The 18,738-nt window shown below is 49.5% G+C and overlaps 1 protein-coding gene across 1 annotated transcript in view; it reads left to right on the forward strand.

Annotated features, from left to right (window-relative positions):
• COG3 (component of oligomeric golgi complex 3) overlaps positions 1-18,738 on the forward strand; it is a 450,848-nt gene that overhangs the window by 190,751 nt on the left and 241,359 nt on the right. The window lies entirely within an intron of this gene.

Genomic DNA, 18,738 nt, shown 5'->3' on the forward strand with positions numbered 1-18,738 from the left:
GTGGTGGTGTCCCAGAGTGATGTGGTGGTGTCCCAGAGTGATGTGATGGTGTCCCAGAGTGATGTGGTGGTGTCCCCGAAGTGATGTGGTGGTGTCCCCGAAGTGATGTGGTGGTGTCCCCGAAGTGATGTGGTGGTGTCCCCGAAGTGATGTGGTGGTGTCCCCGAGTGATGTGGTGGTGTCCCCGAGTGATGTGGTGGTGTCCCCTGAGTGATGTGGTGGTGTCCCCTGAGTGATGTGGTGGTGTCCCCTGAGTGGTGTGGTGGTGTCCCCTGAGTGGTGTGGTGGTGTCCCAGAGTGATGTGGTGGTGTCCCCGAGTGATGTGGTGGTGTCCCCGAGTGATGTGGTGGTGTCCCCGAGTGATGTGGTGGTGTCCCCGAGTGATGTGGTGGTGTCCCCGAGTGATGTGGTGGTTTCCCCGAGTGATGTGGTGGTGTTCCCCAAGTGATGTGGTGGTGTTCCCCGAGTGATGTGGTGGTCCCCGAGTGATGTGGTGGTGTTCCCCGAGTGATGTGGTGGTGTTCCCCGAGTGATGTGGTGGTGTTCCCCGAGTGATGTGGTGGTGTTCCCCGAGTGATGTGGTGGTGTTCCCCGAGTGATGTGGTGGTGTTCCCCGAGTGATGTGGTGGTGTTCCTGAGTGATGTGGTGGTGTTCCTGAGTGATGTGGTGACACTCTGCTGCCCATGCTACCATCATCCAATCGGCTGATGGAAGACCACTTCTCACTGCTGTGTCAGGAAGTGCATGATCTTTTGGCCAAAGGAGCCATCAAGAGGGTGCCGACATCAGAAGTAGGTTGAGGTTGCTATTCCTGCTACTTTCTGATGCAGAAGAAGGACAGAGTCCTCTGCCCCATACTCGATCTGCGCTCCCTCAACCACTTCCGGAAAAAAGATTAATTCAAAATGTCCGGTTTTCCCTGGACACCTGAGACTGGATGGTAGCGCTGGACTTGCCGGCCTTCAGACGTTGCCTTTCAGTTCACTGCACCCCATTGGCCTCCCAGCGTCCCTTGGTAGTTTAAGAGAGTCATGGCGGTGTTTGCAGCCCGTCTGCGGAGGGCCAGAGTTGCAGTCTTTCCCTGCCTCGACAACTGGCTGTTGAAGGCGGGCTCACCCCAGGCAGTCATCACCCACCTCCAGACTACGGCATGCCTCTTGCATTCCCTGGTGTTATCTATGTGCCTAAGTCACACATGTGTCCCTCGCAGATGCTCCCTTTAATCCGAGCCATTCAGAACACAGTTCAATTCCGTGCCTATTTTCTGGAACGGCGAGTCCGGGCTCCATGTTTCAGCCTCTATCCTGAATTTCGGTGAGACTAGCACTGAAACTTCTGGATCTTTTGACCTCCTGCTGATAAAGCATGCACGCTGGCATGTGCAGGGTCTGTTGTCGGACCTGAAGTCCCAGTGGACGCAGCATCAGGATAATCTCTCCGACGTAGTCCAGATATTAGAGGGAACTGCATAAGACCTGCAGTGGTGGCTAACGATTTGCGTTTGAGTCCGCTTCAGAACTCTCTCCTTCACCCTGACCCTACAGCGGTGACAGATGCGTCACTCCTGGTTTGGGGTGGCCATATGGGAGAGGTGGAGAACAGAGGACTCTGATCTTCAGCGGAGTCTCAGCTCCAAATCACCAGTGCCATGTAGTATCGGTAATGCAACAAACAGGACAGGGTGGGGTCCTGAGGCTCAAAGGCCTCTGGACATGGCTGGAATGTCAGAACATTTTCCTTGTAATGCAACACCTGGCACGGTCTCTGAACGCCAGGGCGGACAAACTCAGCTGTCGATGCCTTGCGGATCACAAATAACATCTACATCTGGAGGTGGGGAATGTCTCTTCTGCGACTGAGGAGAACCTTGATTATATCTATAAGCCACCTTTAAGAAAACGCAATGTCAGCACTTATGCACATTTGAGTTTCCAAGGCGGCTCTCGATTGGAGAGACGTTTTGTCTTGTGTGGAGCACAGGACTCCTGTACGCCTTCCTGACGATACCACTCCTGTCCGGAGTTCTGAAGATCAGGACAGATGGTCATCTTTGTGGCTCCGGACTGGGCATGGTGTGTATGGTATCTCGTACTCCTGAGCATGAACATCGGTTCATCAATCAGGCTGCCCCTTCGGGAGGATCTTCTGTAGCAGAAACAGGTGAGAGTTCTGCACCGGAACCTGCGCAGGCTTCATCTTCATGCATGGAGATTAAGCAGTGGCAGTTGAGTCTTTGATCTCCTTCCCTAAGTCATAATGTAGAAGCAAAATGTCAGGTATGGAACAGTACATTAATCATCGGGATCAACTCCGATCCCTTGCATATAACATTGCTACTCTCTGAGACTTAAATTGTCAACTGTGTCAAACTTATATGCGGTGTCCTCCTGCCTCATAAATGGTTCATCTGAGTGTGTTTCTAATAGGCTCTTGGTATCTTCGTGTGTTGTGAGTTCCGGTCGGCATATGTGTAGGCTAATTTTGGAGGGGGGAAAACCAGGAGAAATCATAACTAAATAAACCAAACAACTAAGAAGCATCATATTAACTACAGTACAGTCTGGTACACAGAGGTATGGGTTTATGCATTGCTACTTGTGAGCAGCAGTCTGTTAGCTCAGGTCCTATGATGTCAGTGAGCATTAAGTCGAGATCCGAGGTGGTCGTGTAGGGACCGGTGATGACAGCGCTGTGTGTGTGGCATGCAGGAATTTTTTAGTTGCGTAACTCAGAGTGGTGTAGGCCTCGCCTTCCAGGCACTTATTCCCCTGTGCTACCTTCTCCTCCCCCTTCTCCATCTGCATTAATACCTTCGGATTTCCCTACTCCATCACCGAGGTCGCCCTGTTCAGAGCCTCTGTCGTCCCCTGGGTGTTCCTAGTTGTTCAAAAGCTCTTTCCATAGGCCAATGTGTGCTTACATACTCCTTTAGCATCTTCCCTTCTAAGGGTCTGCCTTTCTGCCTCTGCCCAGGTTGTGATGTCCCTCACCCAGATTTCTAGTCCTGGACCTCTGTCGGATTTCCATGCCATTGCTATCCTGTTACAAGCTAAGGCAAAGGCCAGGTAAAAGGCCACTTTGCGCGCTTTGAGTCAAGGAAACCTCCCTAAGAGACAGGTCTGTAGTGTGCAGGGCAGGGTGCGCCCCATTACGCTCTGAAGCCGCTGCAAAACCATGGTCCAAAAAGGCTGCAGTGCTTGGCATTCCCAAGTCATATGTCAGAAGTCTACATCTGGTCCTCAACAGTGAGAACAGCCTCTGGGTTCTCCCCTCATATATAATCTGTAATCTGTGTGGGGTGAGGTATGTCATATGTAGATAATTAAACTTTATATATTTCAGCCTTTTGTTACGCTACACTGTCTTGGGGTGGGCTAGTACCCTCTTCCATTCTTTTTTCTTGATGTTATGTCCCAGCATTGCTTCCCAGCGAGCTCTCAGAGTCACTAGTGGTCTCCTCCTCATCTTACTCTGTGCTCAGCAGAACCATGTCACTATGTGAAGCCCATAGAGAGAAGTAGTTGAAGTACCATTTGGGGTGGGGGTATCAAACAAGTCATCCAATAGGCTGAGGACTCCCGGCAGAAAACATTCTGCTAGTTTTGTGAACCCCGCCTCCATCCACTCTGAGAGTTAGGCAGGAGTGAAACAGGTAACGGGGTCTCCGTGGGGGAAGGCCCACCATTGGTAGAGCTGGAGCATACAAGGGAGCTCTCTGGGTTCATACAATACAGCGACGCCAAAACTGCAAAGCCACACGTAGCAGCACACTTGGCTGTGGGATGACTATCTCCGGACGTAGCAGGCAGCTCAACAGAAGTCCCTGATATGGGATCAGCCCCGAGAGGTCTAAGTCATGTGCAGGAGTGTCATCTAGCTACCCATATCAGCTGCGCTGCAAGATAATACAGTTCCAAGTCCGGAGCTCCCAATCCCCTAGCACTTGATGAGTGTCCCATGATATCTCTAGTGGCACTCTATGGCGGCTGCCATCCCATATCAGGTCGTGGATGAGGGTATCAAGTTGTTTGAACCAAGATGCTTGTACCATAACTGGTAGGTTTGTAAACAAAATATATATATAAAGCGGGGGAGCATCACCATCTTGGCAGTCAACAGATGCGCCATTAGAGACGGGTGAAAAAGATCTCCAGAAAGTTACACATGTCCAAAGGGACCGGAAAGCTTTTCCTAAGTTTACTTCTTGTTAATCATCCAGGTCATGGTACACCCTTGTCCCCAAATATTTAAAGAATGTGGGAGACCATATAAAGTCGCGAGAAATCTAGTAGTTCAGGAGTCCCCTTAACGCAAGGGAATATACATGTCCTAGCTTGGTTAACCTGTAAACCCAACAGAGTCCTGAAGTTCTCAAGTTGCTGAGATGCATTCCGCACTCCAGCTGAGCCACCCATTATATATAACAAGAGATCATCAATATCGAGCGATATAATATGTTCAAGGCCATCTATCAGTATACCATTACCCTGCTCTCCTTCCAAAACAGTTCTGCCAAGGGCTCTGTAGCCAGGGCAAAGAGGAGGGGGGCAGTGGGCGTCTCTGCCTTGTCCCCCTGAATATACTGAATGTGTCGGAGAATGTGGAGCCAGTCTTCACTCAGGCTAACAAATCTGCATAAAGGACGGTGACCCATTTAATCCACCTCTCCCCTAGCCCCATTCTTCTCATGACCGTCAAGAGAAAGTTCCATCGGATAGATTCAAAGGCTTTCTTGAGGTCTACTGACAAAATAAGTGCCACCTGGTTAGCCTGTACATCAGAATGGTAAAGTATATAATAGACTCTCCTGATGTTGAGTGATGTGTCACGGTTTGGGATGAAACTGTTCTGGTCTCTATGTACTAGAGTCTGCATGTAACGGGGCAGTCTTCGCGCCAATATTTTGCTAAGGAATTTAAAGTCCATATTTAACATGGATAGTGGGCAAAAGCCGATCAAGAAGAGAACTTACAGTTGCTCCCCGAGAGGAGTCCGGTAGGCAAACCATCCGTAAGGAATCAGCAAGGAGTGTAAACAGTCTGGGGGCAAAGTTCCCATAAAGGTGGACTAAAACTATGCCAGGAGACCATCTGGACCTGGAGTCTTTCTTGTGGCCATTACCTTCAGAGCTGTGCACACTTCCTGAACCCTTACAGGACCACTTATGGCGTCACGGGTCTCAAGTGGCACGGTCGGGAGGGTCAATCAGTCCAGGAACCTGTCTTCATCTCCCTCATGCGGTATCTCTGGGCTAGGAACTCATTGTTGATATCTCCTGGTGTGTAAATGTGTTTCCCAGTGCATGAAGTGAGGTGGATGATGGGTGCACCCTGTTGTTCAGGGCAAATAAACCATGCCAGAAGTTTCCCAGATCTACCCTCTTCAGTATGTGCTCTATCCATTTTGTTTTTATAGCCGTGACATCTCACACGTCCCAGGATAACATTGTATTGTTCTTTTACATCCATTAGTCATTATGGGCATATAGGTCTGATCCCAGGCTATCCTCAAATGTGTGGAACTTATTGTCTAGGGTGGCTAGTTCGTCATGAAGCTACCTAGTAACGCCTACTGAGTGACACCACCTTGAATGCCTCCCATTTGGTTAAAGAATACGATGCTAAGTCGTGATTGTGTTCAAAATAGTTAGTAATGAGCGATTAAAGGGATTCTTAGTAGCCGGTGTCCTCAAGTGTTGCGTGTTGAAGTTGACACGATGGAATTATCGGTCTGTTGTCAATTGCCTAAACCCAAGCAAGAGGGGGCTGTGGTCAGAAATTGTATGCCTGAGGTGTTCAGTAAAGGTGTCATATTGTCTCAGTCTTTCTGAGCATAGGAATTTCTCTAGACAGGTATGGAGTGCATAGATGGATGAGAAGCAGGAATAGTCATTTGTGAGGCCATGTTGGGCCTGCCATAGGTCTGTCAGTCCCCTGTTTTGTGTCCAGTCTCGAAATCCAGTTGCTAATTTGTGAGCTGCAGCTCATGGCAGGTGGGCGGGAGGCAATCTAAGACAACATCTTGCCAAATTACGTTTGCATTGTGAGTGGCATAGTGTCCGATCCATCACCTTCCCCCTCCATCATCATCAAGGGGTACAGAGGCACTGATCTGCGTGCCTGTCTGTCAAGATCTTGGCTTCCATATGTCCTCCCTCTTGGGTATAGCATGCAGTAGTGCCATGTTCGGTGGGCGAAAGTGTTCAGGGTTTCAGGGCGTACCTATCTGGAAATAAAAGGGTCTGTTCGTATTCATTTTTCTTTTGTTGGTCTATAACTCAGATTATATTCAGGCGGGTCACAGGTGATCTTTGATGCGCAGGAGAGGCAGGCAGTTAGTTCAGGCCAGTTAGGCTCAAATCATGATGGTGTGCTGAGTGCGGGCACTTTGCCTGTGTGTGACAGAATGATCCGTCCCCGGGAGGCCCATGAGTTCACAGTGCAGCGTCGTTGCTCAGTTTCCAGCCCCCGGCCGGGATTTGTGCAGTGCACACTCATTAAAGCTGTTTGTATTCTCTCCTTTTAAGGCTATGGGTAGTCTGGTGCAGAGTTGAAGTGCCCCTAGGGAGGCCTCCGCGTCTAGCAGCGGCCATTTCTACACTTCCATCTCCCTCTGGGCTTTGCAGACCTCGTGTCTATATGCCGCAGTCTCAGCGCTGGGCTGCTACAAGGAGTAGATGCAGTAAGGGTCAGAGCTGCATGGTAAGGTCATTAGCCATAAGCTGCTTCCCCCCTACCCCCCCATACTACTAGTGTGTAGTGTCTCCCATAAGCTGGCGGTCAGAGGAGGGACAAATCAGGCCAGATATGCAGGACAATGCGTGGTAATCTGCATGCACTCTCGAGCTGGCCCATCGGCCAAAGTCATGCAGTCAATGAGTGACAGCAAGGCAGTCTCCCCAGTGGCTCACCGCAGCACTGGAATCATCTCCTACCAAGCGAGACTCTAGTTCCAGTCAGACAGATCAGAAGTACTGCACCTTGTGGCCGGAGGCTGTCGGGGGCTCACAGCAGAGCTAGGATAATCGGTTCCTCACCTCAGGGCTGGTGTGCCAACTCTGGTGTGTCTGAAGTAGTCGGTGAGGGAGAGGAGAGGCTGGCCTCGCCTCCGCTGCCAGATTTGCAGCTGTTTGTGACCTTGCCCGTAGGGGCCACACTTACAGCACCGCCGGGGAGCTCTACTGCCATTAGCCACAGACCCACCTCCCGTTCACCTGTTCTTCGACACCACCAGGGCTTCCTTGTTGTTCGTTGTCTCTTTCCCGTTGCTCCGTCTTACTCCCAGCAGCCTTATTAGGCTGCCTGGTCTCAAGGTGGTGGCCTCCAGTGCAGAAGGGTGCCTCCTACGGTCAGCACTAAACTCTGTGCAGGACAGGGTAATGGAATGCTGCCGTTCTTGAGGGTTGGATGTGGTCCCCAAACCCCCGATTTGTCAGGATGATTGTGCGGTCTGAATGGAGAGATGCAACTATGCATCCGCCATCTTCGGCTGCTAGGCCATGCCCCCTCCCCTTGATGTTGATGAGTAGTAGACATTGAACCTGCCGTTGTTAAAGAGCGGGTTGGCCAATGGTCTCAATCGTTGATGCTTAGGGTGACCAACTGGCATGGGTGCAAATTCAGGACAGGGAGTGTAAAAATTCAGGGCAAAGAGTCAAAATTCACAACAAAAATTTAGGACATCGGGGCGTGACTGGCAGCCGATGAAGATGGCCGCAGCTTAGGGAGGCTCTGTGCTCGCCGAGCCAACCCTGACGATCCACACACTAATCCGGCAGCTCTTCTCACCCCCAAACGTGAGCTGCGATAGCGGAAGAAGCGGAGGCTGAACGATCCGGTCCCGGAGTGTGAGGAGCGCTCTCTGGGCTGGCGGACACCGAGCGCGGCTCTGGGGCCTGGTGCGGCGTGGTGAGCCGGGCCTCGATTTTCGCGTCTGCCCAGGGGCCTCCGCTGATGTGTGGCGCTGAGTGATGGAAAGAAGTGCGGGGCGGCTGACGGTTTATGTCCGCCTCAGCGCTGATCCTACTAAGCTGCCCAGACCTAAAGGCGGTCCCGTGAGAGCCCGTGACCGCTGCGCCTAGACTGTGGGGGCCGGCAGGAACCAGCTGTGTGGTGCGAGGCGGCCATTTGCAGCAACAAAGGGGCACAAAGATCGGCGCCACCATTGCTGTTAATCCGGCGCTGGGGAGCAGATGGGACATACACCGGTAAAGTACATGAAGGTGGACTGAGTATCAATGCCCAATGAAGCGTTTGGGAGTCTGCTGGGAGTGAGAGAGCCGTGAGGCCTGGTGAAGCGTGGTGAGCCGGGGCATCGAGTTTGGCGACTACCCAGGGACCCCTGGGTGGAAGGAGCGGCGGGGGAGCGACTGACGGCCTGGACCCGTGATCTCGCTGGCGCCGCTGGTTTGGATGCAGACATTGGAGGCACCCCGTGGAGGGCTCTGAAGTGACCGTCGTCGGGGCGCTTCTGTGTATGCCACGATTGATCTGGAGGTACAAGGGGACCCGGTGTGTGGAGGGGGGCGATCTGTTGCGGCGCTGCAATACCACAGGGAGTGGCGCCACATTATATGCCTGGCAGACGCTGCGGAGCAACTTTGGTGCATATTGTTCCACTGCCCGGAGCCATAGTGTATGAAGTGGACTGTTTTTGTGGCTGGAGACTATAATTGACTTACAAATACAGCTGGGTTTGGCGAAGCCCCCTGCTGGTAAACGCGGCTGGAGGCCATAACCCTGGACCTGGCACGTTCACAAGTAGCCTGTAACAATGAGCGGCAGGAACACCAAAAGGCTCCAGCCTGACAAAGTTGGATAAATTTGCGTACGCCAAGACACAGATGACAGCGCCCGACATGGAAGCCCCACCATCGAAGAGCGAGAATGCCGGAGAGGAGCAGTAGGTGACGCTGCGCGACATCTTGGTGACCTTAAATAAGGTGGACTCCTGTATTGAGACTCTTGCAGTGGGTTTGTCCTTAATCCGGGCCGATTTTAGTTAAATGTCGACGAGAATGTCTGAAGTCGAAACTGTCACGGAAACGTTGACAGCTGATACCACCACTCTCAAAAAACAGGTGAATCACCTTCTGGCCGAAAACAAAATATTGGCTTCCATGCTGGAGGACCAGGAGGGGTGATCAAGGCGGAACAACATCCGCCTTATTGGTGTGCCGGAACGGACCGGGGGACCGGCCCTTGACCTGTTCGTGGAGGATCTGATAACAAACCATCTTCAGCCTAGAGGTTTGTCCAACTATTTCTCTGTTGAACGCGCGCATCGGGTTCCTGGTGGCAGACCGAGGCCTGGGGCGCCGCCGCTGCCTATTATGGCCCGTATTTTTAACTTTCGGGTCAGGGACGTGATATTGCAGGCCGCGCGCGCGGCTCCCCCACTGAAGATCGACAACGCAAATGTGACGATTTTTCCCGACTACACTGCAGTCGTCACAAAGCAACAACGGGGTTTTCTGGAGGTCAAAAAGACGCTTCGTGACCAAGGCATCAAATACTCCATGCTCTTTCCAGCCAAATTAAGGGTAGAGGCTGAAGGTAAAACGTGTTTTTTTGTCACCCAGGACGAAGCGCAGGTGTGGCTGGAGGGTTGGCGAAAGGCTGGTCGACCTGGCAGAAATGGTGACACTGGAAGTTGGCGCAGAGACCGCGCGCTGAGTGAGGAACGTGAGTGATGCGAGGCATGGACTGCTTCATTGATTTCTGCCTCATGGTGTGCCGACACGAGGGTGTGAGTACCAGTGCATAGACCTCGATATGATGTAAGGCGTTCGCCAAGGCCATGTTTAGGCACAAGTGGATTACTGGAGACGTTTTTAGGCTAAAATGTTGTGGTCCGTTGAATTGGCCTCATGGACTGAGTGACTCTTGAATAGCTTTTGCTGCTCTGCACTATGTTTGATGTATTTCTCCACAAGATAGCTTTATGGCTTGGGTTAGGGGGAATGGGGAAGGTCTGTGAACCTATTGATCTATGTGGGGTTGGGGGGCAACGGATGCTATCTTTCACCCCTGTCCACTGGGAACTGGGAAGGGAATTAAGCACTCTGCTTGGTTGGGGAGGCGAGTAGTTTCAAATCCGTCAGGCCGGGAGGCAGGGAGGGGGGTGGGGGGGGAGAAGGTATGTTCTCAGGGTTCTGTTTCCTTTTTCTTGCACAGTTTATAAGGGCACACATAATAAACCAAATGGCTGCCAAAATATTGGGGCTGAATTGTACTGTTAAATCGACAATGCTGCAATTTTTCTCTGTCACATATGACTACCCAAGGTCAACACGACACTAATCAACAAATGTCTCAGCTCTCCCCAGGGACCCCATTAACTTTACTCTCTTGAAATGTGCGGGGGTTGGGGGACAAGGTGAAAAGGGGTCTAGTGTTGCAATACCTAAAACGATGCGCACCTGCTGTGGCACTATTACAGGAGACGCACTTGATGTGCTCTACGTGTAAGGCCCTAGATAGATGGGGTTATAAAATGGTGGCGCACTCGGAATTCTCGTCTGGGTCTAGGGGTGTGGGTATACTAGTCAAGAAGCAGTTCCCGCTATTAATACAACAGACGACTGTTACGGGTCAATGGGAAGGAAAACTGTTTAATCTAGTCTCAGCCTACATTCCACCTTCCCTGCATGCGATAGCACAACCTGCATTTACTGTATTTTTGCTTGCTCTCCCGGCGGCAGAGATAGTGATTGGGGGAGATTTTAACGACATAGTGGTGTGATGTATTCCTATAGGTTCTGAATCGATCCCCCTATTCCTGACCCTATTCTGGTTAGCAAACTAACAAGTTAACTAAGTAGTCAGCCCATGAGGCAGAAACCCCCCATGATGCAGATACCGTTATCTGACGCAGTCACACTACGGCACAGGAACGTGTTATCTGATTAGGTCATAACGCTTGCGATCTAATTAGACAAGCGATATTCCTCCAGCCCCTGATAAGGCATGCGGAGTTCTCATAACAAATCAAACCTATGACAACCTGGGCAAAACCCTGCGGCCATTGTTTTGATTTCACCGAGAACATCAGTAAAAGAATGTGCTAACGAGCAAGTCGTATGACATCCTTATTGACGTATCTATGTCCATCCTTACGTCAATCTCGGCACCTTAAAGGTATAAATATTACCGATATTGCCCTATGCAAACACACGCGTGGTGACGAGACGGAGCAGCCATACTTGCCGAAGCGAAGAGCAGAGCAGACCCCGCTGGCGCAGCCCCGCCTTCCTGACGCGCTGAGAGAAGCTGCTTTCTCCTGCCGAGAAATCCAGCACCGGCGTTTCCGGGTAGCCCTCGCAGGCAGCCTGGAATATCGAGACCAGAGAGAGAGATACCATCCCTCATTCAACCTAGATTCCAGGTACAGAACTGAATAAACCCTCACAGAGAATTCTTTAGTTATTCACTTGGCAAAAACAAACTTAACTTAAACTGTAACTTTCTATTCCCGCCCACGTATTAGGCTTAGGTCAGGTACACGGGGTAGGCGTATTTAGAAACACCAGTTGAGTACGTTTAGTCAAATGTATATGTGTATGTAATATATTTTATTCATTTTAAACATCTTATGGCTTAGAAACCATATCAATGTTTTTACAGTATTATTTTATACTATTGCTTTTAATGTATGCACTTTACTTAACTATAAGTATTGCAATAATATCGATCCATTTCTCTTGTATGAGAAAAGAGACTGATCAATAAATAACACCTTTTTATTGAACACGCCCGTCTCTTCCTTTTCTCTACAATCTGATGAGACTAAGAATGCACGTACTGACTGAGTAAAATAAATTGCCTTTTGTTCACACGACTCTCGAGATATACTCTTGATTAGGGGAGAGCAAAGTTGTCATGTTCTATGGTTGTCAGAAACTAAATCCCTTCTTGTCTAATCAGGGAAGTTAAGTCCTCCTTGAACATTCGAGAAAGTTTCTAGTGAACTCTGAGCTAAGCTGGCAAACCCAAAACTTTAAGTCTAGTATCGACAGTAGTAGACCTAGTTAACGTCTGGTCTTGGCCTTTACTGCTGTAGGTATTATTCCAATGCGCAGAGCCTATTGGGATGATAGGAACTACACTACAGTGGACGGTGCCCTAGATTGATATCCCCCTAAACCAAGTGCAACGGGCAGTCTCCGTATGAGCGGCTTACTAGATGCCCTAGGACTCACAGACGCATGGCGATTTAGGCACCCCAATGCAAAACAATACACCTTCCATTCAGGGGTACACAACAGCCTCACACGTATTGATTATTTTCTAGTCTCAGCGGGCAACCTGGGGGTGGGGGGGTGGTTGAGGTGGATATTTGGCCTAGGGGTATATATCAGATCACTCACCGATACTGCTGACATGTACCCGCCATCAGACCGTGAAACGCCGCATTTTTCCCATATATCCAAGTTACTTGCTCATACCTGAAGTGCTAAAGGGGATTACTGGAGCTACTAGGCACTTTTTCCAATAAAATTTATCATCGGTGCAGTCACCCAGCATTTTATGGGAGGCCTTTAAAACGGTAGCACGTGGGCATGCTATAGCATCTATCACAGGATACAAACTGGGAAAACGGGCAGAACTAGATAGTATAGAATCGGACCTAGATGCCGCAACAGTTCAACATGCAGAACACCCAACGCACCACACCTCCCAGAGGGTGCGTCTTAAGCAACATGAATTTGTGGCGTATCAGAGAGAGATGGTCACGGCCAGACTTCAGGCCACGCGCCACAGAGTATACGAATTAGGGGATAAGGCGGGCAAATTTTTAGGCTGGCTAGTAAAAAGGAGAAAGCAGACAAGCCAATCGCGCGGCTGCGTACGCCCGCAGACTCCCTAGTGACCGCCCCAAGTGACATAGTGGATACGTTGGCCGACTATTTTGAGCACATATATGCCTCGCGCTCGGCGTTTACGATAGAGGAAGCCCACGAGTATATGAAAGATATTGCTATGCCATAACTCACACCGGAGGCGGCGCTGCTCTTAGAAGCCGACCTTTCGGTGGAAGAACTGCAGACGGCTATTGGCTCCCTAGCATCCGGTAAGGCGGTGGGGCCCAACGGGATCCCCATCGAACTTTATAAAAGAACTGCGGACTTGACGGACCCTTTCCTTTTGAACATGTTTCAAGACAGTCTCAAGACTGGAGAACTGCCCCGAGATCAGCGATTGGCTACTATCGTAATGATCCCTGAGCCGGGCAAACCCCCTGATAATTGCAGTTCATATCCCCAATATCTTTGATCAATGCTGAAGCCAAAATACTGGCCAAGCTACTGGCGCTGCGATTGACCCCCCACCTATTGTCTCTAATACACCCCGATCAGTCCGGGTTCATGCCCCAGCGGAGCACAGCCTTTAACCTAAGGCGATTACAAGCGGTGTTGGCTTGGAGGTCCTCTATTCAGGAACCCGCAGTAATTCTCTCCCTGGACGCGAGTGTGGTGTTTGATGTGGTTATTTGCAACCTTGCGACACTTGGGCTTCAGTCTGAAGTTCTGTGCCTGGATTTGTCTGCTCTATACTAATCCACTGGCGCATGTTGTGACTAACGGGCACATATCAAGGGACTTCCCGCTATCTCGAGGGACACGACAGGGGTGGCCATTGTTCCCATTATTATTTGTGTTGACTCTAGAACCACTGGCGGCGTGGATCAGATGGGAACCCTCCATCCGTGGACTTCACTGGACCGACACTTGGGAAGATCTCATATCATTATATGCGGATGATGTACTACTATATTCAGCCTCCCCTAGAAAATCCATTCTAGAGCTCCTGAATGTGTGCGAAAAATTCTGTCGGGTGTCCGGGTACACTATTAATTGGTCCAAGTCCGTACTCTATGTGCTGAGAGGCCCGCCACCATTGCTACCCTCGGTTTGCCCGCTGCGGGTTACTGACGAGGCCTTCAAATACCTGGGCATCTACGGAACACCTGACCCTGACAAATTTTATGGGAAAAGTCTAAAGCCCCCACTTGAGCGATTTAAGCGTAATGCAACGGTCTGGCATAGTCTTCCCCTCACGCTGTTGGGCAAAGCAGCACTTTACAAAATGATGACGCTCCCCCGTTTTCTATATGTCCTCAAACACCCCATTCCCAGTCCTGCAGGCCTACTTCAAAGCGATAGCGGCTGAAGTCTCCAGTTTATTATGGGGAAACAAGCCGGCACGGATCGCTCAAGATAAGCTGGTGCGTAGCTGGTACCATGGCGGGATAGCCCTTCCAAGCATGCAGCTGTATTACTGGGCGGCGCATCTTAAAATAATCAACTACTGGCTGCATGCCCCACATGACGAACCTGCGTACCAAGCGGACAGGCGGGAACTAGAGGAGGACGGAATGATGTCAGCCCTATATAGCAAGCTTAGGCCTCCCTCCTTGATTGGCCCCACTGCACACACGATTCACACATGGTATCAAGCGCAGGCTCGATTAAAGTGCTTAGGAGCTATCACACAAATGACGCCACTCTGGGACTCACACAGGCTTGGGCGACTTCGGAATAGTAAAGGATTTACAAACTGGGATAATGTTGGTATTTCCACAGTGCGTGATCTCTGGAAGAGGGGAGCGGTGGTCGAGTTTTCACACTTGGAAACACAGTATGGCATGGCGCAGAAAGAGAAGTTTAGGTATCTACAAATCCGGCATGCGCTTCAGGCAATCCTAGCATCAGGCACGACCATACCAGAGGCCATTCCATTGGAGGATAGACTCCTGACGGAACACATGAATAGGAGGGCGACATCCTTTACGTACCGTAAATTAGTCAACAACCTGCCAGATCCGACGTCCAAGCTGTGACAAAAATGGTCCCGGGATGTGGGTGACTTCGACGAGTCGGAGTGGCAAGAGGCACTATCATCGCCACGTGAAACGGCCATACCCGCGCAGCTCAGACTGGTCCAACTTAAAGTATTACACCGCACGTATTACACTAAAACGACACTCTATACAATAGGGAAAGCTCAACACCAATACTGTTTATGGCAATGTGGGGAGGAGGGTACATTTTTTCACACCTTCTGGGATTGTCTCCATATCGTAGCGTACTGGACTAAGGTAATGCGTACTATATCTCAGACTATGGAAATGTCGGTGCTGCCAGAACCAAGACGCTGTCTGTTAAATGTATGGGAGCCCAATGACCTCACCCACCAAGAGCAGGATTGGGCGATGTTGGGTATGGCATTTGCTAAGCGCAACATTGCTATGTTGTGGGGGTCGGGTGAAACACCTACGCTCCGAAAATGTTGCAAGGACATGGACGAGGCAATGGTGGCCGAAAAGGCGGTTTTTATCCATTGTGGTTGTCCCCGTAAATGGGAGAAGGTATGGGGAGCATGGAACAAGTTTAGAGGATATATCTGTGACCCACCTGAACTCGAAGCAGATGATGTATCCACATAACGTGACCGTGATGTCCGAGGGGATGGGGGTGAGGGCCAAATGTATTGTTCATTCCAAATTGTTGATGTGGGAATGTGTAGCATTGCCTTGATTTATAGATCTAATTGCAGCCAATCATGAATATCTTCTGAATGTATTGTTTGCCCTGATTTTCAAATCAATAAAAAGTAAAAAAAAAATTAGGACATAAAGTCAGAATTCAGGACAAATATTCAGGACAAAAGGTACATTTTACAGACATATCAGAGGAGGTCACGTAATATTACATAAGAAAATAGACAACCAACACAAGCACAAGTCAAAATAAGTTTATATTAGGTTGAGAGAACCTTGCACTGCATCTGTTGTGTGCCTCAGTGAAACTTAAATGCATGCGTTTACATATTGGATGCAACTGGGTGACGTGCCAAAATGAAACCTCCACCCACCCCAGAGCTTGGCCCCTGGTGAGGTGACAGGAGCCCCTAAACAAAAGCAGTTTGCCATGCCCTTGGCTCTGACAGGAGGTAACCCAGCAAATGCGGTCCCTGGCCCATTATCATTCTCTATGTGATAATTAGGCCGACGTACAGAATGATAATGGGCCGATAGCAGTCTGTGCCAGGTCGGGGAAGGGCTGCTGCAGGCACTTAAGAGCACAGCAAGAGCTTGAGCTGGCCCCTGTAGTGAGAGTTACAGGACTCTCGGGCTGCTTGCAGGGGGACAGTTCTCTCTAAATTCTGAAATTACGGACTAAAGGCATCCGTGAAAGAATTCTTCACAGATAATGGACAAGAGGCCCTAAGTACGGACAGTCTATGAAATTTATGAATGGTTGGTCACGCTATTGATGCTGTTAACTTAACCGGTGACCTCAAATGATGTCAAGAATGATGTGTCTTCCTTCTTCTCTCTGATAACGTGCATCCTTCCTCTGAATCTTATGCCCTCTTGGTCCTTTCAGCATTTGTTTTTTAACATGTGTCACAGTCTTTGACTGCTTATGAGGTAGCAGGTTCATACAAATTGAAAGGATGAGACACCCTTCTTCCTCTCACACTAGGCACACTTCTCAGAAAAATGGCGATTTTGAAGAATCAACCTGCCCGAAAACAGTAAGAACCATTTCACATGACAGAATGTTGAAGGCATCAAATGAAAGCAAAGAATTGCCCTCACTTTTTGTTTGTCAAAAAAAGAGAGCGGTGAAACCTCACATGTGCTTTGAAATCCAGCTTACAGGAGCCAGAAAAACAGAACTGGCTTTTTGAGGCAACTGCCAGTACACTGCATCATGGTTAGGGGAGAAAGGAAACTTATTTCACAGCTTTCAATATAAATCCATGCAACTGCATTTTTTTTTCCCTTCTCACTATACATTTTTACCCTTTCTTGCACATCAGATGCTGTAATGCAGGCTTCAAACTGTTTGTTTGGAGACCCCGAGTTTATATCTAATAAAACATTGAGCTGGTGATAGGCTGTTTCAGGGCGCTGCTCATTATAAGGACAGATGAACACTGACAGCCTGTGTGATAGTTTAATGGACAATACATCAATGAAAGAGCTCCAAATTTTACACGCAGCAGGGAATGATTCCAGTGTTCATAATATAGCATGACCTATATATTTCACTGTGCCACTGGATTCAAGCTATCCTGGCTGATGAGGGGTGAAACCCCGAAACCGGTCCTAGGATGCTTGTTTCTGGCCCAGGGAGGACCTGGCTTGGCAGTTCGGGCTGGACTGTTCCCACGAGGCACCAGGTGAAGACTAGTTTGCATATGGCTAGGTCTAAACTGGGGTGGCATGGTGAGCAAAAGAATGATGGATTTAACCCACAACCCTTGACTGGGGGGAATGTTTTGATTTGTCCTGCATTGCGTCCATCAACTGTGTGTCTTTTGCATGTATATTTGTAAAGCAAACTTTCACCCAAGGATATTTTGGCGCTGAAAAACAGATGTTTTATTGTTACTCAACTCAATGGTACTCGTTTTATTGATCTCAGAAGGATGAAAGGCTTAGAGAACCCCCTGGGTGTCGTGGTCCCTCTGAGGCCTCTCAGGATCGGCTCGTTGCTCAATGGGGTCCACCTATTGACAACCTAAATTCCGAATTGCCGTTATGGCACGGAAGATTAAGGGAGTCAATCGGGGGAAGGAAAGGATGGGAACAGCGAGGAGGGAGACCTGTGAATAGAAAAGGTTATTTAGACACTCTGCGCTAACGGCTTCAATGGTCACTTTAAAGCTATATTATTTTGCCACCACAAGTCTACCTGTAAAGAAAAAGAACTCGGTTCTGGTAACTATAAGAAGGACGATTTAGCATCGAGACCTTCTCTTGGCTACAATGTAGTGGTTTAGTCCTGTGGCAAACACATGTGGTTGCAGGCAGAGCACAGTCAGTGTATGGGTGCAGGCCTCACAAGGGAGGAAGGTTATGCTTAGTGGCAGCTACCTCTCTACGTCCCCTGCTAGAAGGTAAGCACAAACTCACACACACGCTCTTATTTCACATGAAACATCTTTGCCAGTACAAATAAACAGCCTTTAACCAATTTGACACGTGGTACCCACCGCAACCAACCCAAGTGCTGTACCACGTAGTAGAGAAAAAGAATATACCACCTGGCATCAATACCAGTAGAAATGTCCCAGTTTGTCCAGGAAATGTTTTGACCCTGAAATGTTTGAACTCCAAATGTTATCGAGATGGCTTAAATAAGTTTTCTTTTCCACAAAGGCAAAATTCAGGAAATGCTAGCACTCGCTAGCACAATCAAAGTATCACAGGAGATTGACTCTTGGCGGTGTCACCGACACCCTTACCCCACCGGAAATGGTAGTAGACACAAAATCCGTCTGTAAGCGTCTCGCAGCAATGCCGGAATAATCTGCAAGCTTCCTTTGTTCGGCTTTGGCTTACGTAGCCGGCCGGAAGCTCAGTGACGCGTCACTTCCTGTGCGTGTTCCTCTTCTCACGCACAGGTGGCTGGGTATTGTGGTCCGGGATCTCCGGCCCTCCAATGCTCCCGCATCTCGCGGAAAAAGACGACGGCCCTTTCCCATAGGTCCCGTCTTTCAGTTTGGCCAGGAAGACGTGCAGCGGTCGAGGCTGTGCACGCAACACTGGGATTTGAACCTGTGACCATGAGGTCGATCACAGACCCCTACATTGGACACATTAGTCCACTAAGCCACCAGACCCGGCTTTATGGCTTCAAAGAAGATTCTTACAATGCAGAACTACGACTATAAGTAAGTAACCTTTTCTTCATACACATCCATAATGTGTGCTTTTAGTA

The sequence above is a fragment of the Lissotriton helveticus genome, chromosome 8, assembly GCF_964261635.1.
Source record: "Lissotriton helveticus chromosome 8, aLisHel1.1, whole genome shotgun sequence".
In the NCBI taxonomy this organism is placed as follows: domain Eukaryota; kingdom Metazoa; phylum Chordata; class Amphibia; order Caudata; family Salamandridae; genus Lissotriton; species Lissotriton helveticus.